The sequence below is a fragment of the Muntiacus reevesi genome, chromosome 2 (assembly GCF_963930625.1).
Source record: "Muntiacus reevesi chromosome 2, mMunRee1.1, whole genome shotgun sequence".
Taxonomy (NCBI): Eukaryota; Metazoa; Chordata; class Mammalia; order Artiodactyla; family Cervidae; genus Muntiacus; species Muntiacus reevesi.
Genome location: NC_089250.1, coordinates 18,129,499 through 18,133,646, shown reverse-complemented (window position 1 = coordinate 18,133,646; position 4,148 = coordinate 18,129,499). Strand labels below are relative to the sequence as shown.

The window sequence follows — 4,148 nt, the reverse complement described above, 5'->3', positions numbered from 1 at the left end:
TCCCGAGATCAGAGAGGCCATGGAGCTCTGGAGGAGAGCCATTCACAGGCAAAGGGATGGGACCCCAGAAAGGAGGAAGGACCCTGTGACCTTGCCAGTCGAGGCAGGAGGTGGGGCCGTGCAGCCTCAGACAGTGGTCATGGAGCCCCCGGTCCGAGGGCCCAGGCCGGCAGAGCCCCAGCCTCATGGGCGGTCTAGGCAGCCGCGTACCTGCCCTGATGGAGCGTGCGCTCTATAGGGTAACTATAAGGATAACCGTAAGACAGCACTGCTGAGATGAGGAACCTGGGGATGAAGTCCAGTATTGGGACTGCTTTTGCCTGGGAACTTCATTCCCTTGATTCCTATCTCATTCCAGACCTTGTCCCTCGTGACTCTTCCCTGACTGGCTCTTTGAGGCCTTCAGGAAGACTGTGTTTTTCAAACAAATTGTCTGGCTTTCTCCTGGCTTTAGTCAGGCGATTGGGGTATTAAGTAGTTCAGCCCAGACCTAGTAGTAGAGAGGAGTCACTATTCTTTCTTATTTATTTATTTGGCCGTGCTAGGTCTTAGTTTTGGCATGCGAGATCTTTTGTTGTGGCATGTGGTACCTAGTTCTCCACCCAGGGATCGAATCCAGGCCCCCTGCTTTGGGAGCGTGGAGTGTTAGTTCCTGGACCACCAGGGAAGTCCCCCATCATTCATTTTTTTTGTTTGTTTTTGGGTTTTTTTCCATTTATTTTTATTAGTTGGAGGCTAATTACTTTACAATATTGTAGTGGTTTTTGTCATACATTGACATGAGTCAGCAAAAATATGGAACGCTTCATGAATTTGAGTGTCACCCTTGCGCAGGGGCCATGCTAATCTTCTCTGTATCATTCCATTTTAGTATATATGCTGCCGAAGCGAGCACCATCATTCATTCTTTACTGAAAAGTCTTTATTGTGTCCTGTGGGTCATCTGTAGGCTTAGTTCCTACCCTGTAGCATCATTTCCCCAGGAAGTGATCTTTGAACATGCACCTTCACCTTCCACAATACCCTGGGCATACTTAATTATCAACTTAATATAATTAGACTGTGAGTTGCTTGAGGGTAAGAACTGCTCCACTGTTTTCTCATAGCCTTAGTACTGACTATGGTAGGTTGGACGCAGGATGTATTTCAAACAGCTACCTGAGGTGAAGGTATGATTAATTATGGCTTTGTTCTGATTTCTTCAATTTTTGACATTTCCTCTGAAAACTTGATCTTATCTTTGGGAGCAAGAGTTCAACCTGCTCATCAAGGACTGCATCTTAAGAGACCTGAGGAATGCGCCCAGGCTTGCTCCAGATGCCTGTCCATCCTCCTCTCTCACAGAGCAAATCTCTGCTCCACGGATTACTTCCTTTTCAGGTCATCCTGTTCCAGCACGTCAGGAGGCACATGATGAGACGTGAACATGATGCCAATAAGAAGTCAGCCTGGGATCACACAACAGATTTTTAAAAGTCCACACATAGAGAGTTTATTTATTTCAAAACGCTGTCCCAAGTATTTTGGGGCCTCAGTTGAGAGGATCAATCAAAGATGACTGGGAGCTCCTGGTGCCCTGTGACAAGGGAGAGGGGTGGGGTGGGGAAGAGTGGAAGAGAGGTTCAAGAGGGAGGGGATTCATGCATACTTATGACTGATTTGCATTGTTATACAGCAGAAACGAACACAATATTACAAAGCAATTATCCTCCAGTTAAAAATAAATTAAGATAAAAACCATAAAAAAGATGGCCAGGAGCATCCCTGTGTTTGGACAAGCTGGCCTTATTCTTCATCACAGCAAAGCATGTTAGGAGGACCTAACATATTAGGAGGACGGGATTTGGTACAGGCTTTCCAGGTGGCGCTAGTGGTAAAGAACCTGCCTGCCAATGCAGGAAATGTAAGAGACGGGTTTGATCCCTGGGTTGGGAAGATCCTCTGGGGGAGGGCATGGCAACCCACTCCAGTATTCTTGCCTGGAGAATCCCATGGACAGAGGAGCCCGGAGGTTTCTGTCCTGTCTACAGGGAGGGCAGACTAGAGAGGCCATCACTCACTTGCCAGATGGGGCATCTGGTACATTGTGGCTTTGGCGATGGTCATGTTTTGTCTGTCTTCAGACATGATTATAGGGTGGTTTTGTCTCTGCCATGATCCAGCGTGGTCACAGAGTGGCCCCGGGGTTCTGCGAGACGGCTGGGGCTCAGCAAGAGGACACCGAGCCCTTCCTGTGGGTGCCGGCCTCCCGAGAGCACCACCGGCGCCCAACCGGCTGCCAGCGCCTAGGTGCCAGGGCGCGTCTCCTTCTCAGAGATATTCTGTAGAACTGCCTCCTGCCTTTCATCAGCTCACAAAGGGCGAAGAAATACTGAGAAATGTTTCCACGTTGAAACAGACCAAAGAGAAATGATACTGCCTGATCTGGGCTTCCATTCCCGATGAGAAAAACATGAAACGTGAATGGAGGTTGTCATTAGGGATGTTGTATAAACGCTGCCTCCTGCTTCTCATCACCCTGTGCTTACACAAGAGAACACACTCGGCTATTCAGGGGCACACGGGTGCAGGATCGGCCCCTTATTCTCAAACAGTTCAGGAAGAAGAATGTTTCCATAGATAAATAACAAGCCAAACTGGGCAAAATGTAAATAACTGGCGCATCTGAGAGGGGGCATCACAGAGTTCTTTGTGTTATGCTTCCAACATTTCTGCATGCTTGAAATTACAAAAAAAAAAAAGAAAGAATATTCACCACCCCCCCCCCCCACACACACACCATCAAAAGGGCAAACCCTAAACAAAGAATGGATTTTCTTAGTTTTCCTTTTTGCAAGTGGTGACAAAAACATCACCCTGCAGCTGGGCCTCCAGGTACTTGCCTGGAATGGGTTGGACTCGGGCCCTGGTTTCTCCAGGAGGCACAGGGAAGGGAGAGGAGCTGGAAACCATGGGTCTCTGTGTCCTCTGCGGCTCTGACCTGGCAACTTCAGCCAGAAGTGGGTCCATCACCATCCCAGTCTCGGGCATCACTTAGACTAATTTTTCTTAACCAGACGTGAAAATTCTGCCATAATTTTCCATTTCACTAGTGGATACCACTCTATACCTGGTACAATGGACACCTATTTCTCTACCACTATATGTAACAACAGAAATGCAGAGCAAAATGATGTCTCTCCACCACAAAACTCCACTCCTTCATCAGTAAGAAACCTTGAGAACATTACAGCTGCCTTGCAAGCTCCCAGGCCCAGATGGGACACGCGGGCCCCCGCTCCACCAGGTAGTTTAGTGCTTTTATTTCCCGGCTACTATTATAGTTTTTGCTCGTAGAATTGTTTCTATTCTAAGGTCCTTAGTTAGCATGCACAGGTACACACTCCTGACCATGGTATCATTTTACATGTATCACAACACGCACTCTGCAAAGCTCCTTGCCCATCACTCCAACCTTGAGGTCTTTTTTTTTTCTGCTTTATTTATAGTCTGATTATAGAGTTCTCCAGTATTTTCATCAAATGGAAGTAGATGTGTGATTTATTCTCTGAATCTTTGCATAAAGAATGTTCGCCTTTTACCTTAATGGTTGTACAGTAATCTTGGCTTCTTTCCTCTGAGCAGTTTTAAATGTTATTCTACTGTTTCTGGCTTTCAATGTTTTGGAAGACAAACCCGGTGCAAGCTGATTCTTTTCCTTTTAGTCCAGAGATTTTTCTCTTTTTCCTTGAAATTCAGGAATTTTTACCAGGATATTCCTTAAGTGGCTGTTTTATTAATCCAGCCTTGGTAAATGTACTTACTTTGAGCACTCAAGTCTTTTTTAGCACAGAGGAATTTATTATTATTGCTTCTCCTCTGCCTGGCTCTTGTATCTTTCTGGAAATTTTAATACCCATGTGGAAGGTCTTGCCTCTCTCAGGTTCTGCTGGTTGTCTGTGATGCTCATGGCTGCATCACTCCGATCTCTGCCTCTGTCTTCACATGGCTGCCTCTCCTGTGTGTCTGTGTCCAAACTTCCCTTTCCCTATAACGACTGCCATCATTGTATCAGGACTCACACTAACCCAGCATGACCTTTCTACTAGGACCCCATCATTGTATCAGCGTGCACACTAACCCAGCATGACTTCAACTTAGCTTGATTG

The 4,148-nt window shown here is 46.5% G+C and overlaps 1 non-coding gene across 1 annotated transcript; it reads right to left on the bottom strand.

Moving 5' to 3' along the window:
- Positions 1–789: 789 nt before the first annotated feature.
- LOC136162067 (U6 spliceosomal RNA) lies at positions 790–895 on the bottom strand. Its single transcript, XR_010661918.1, has one exon. It is a non-coding gene; the product is annotated as a U6 spliceosomal RNA (small nuclear RNA).
- Between the last annotated feature and the right edge of the window lie 3,253 nt (positions 896–4,148).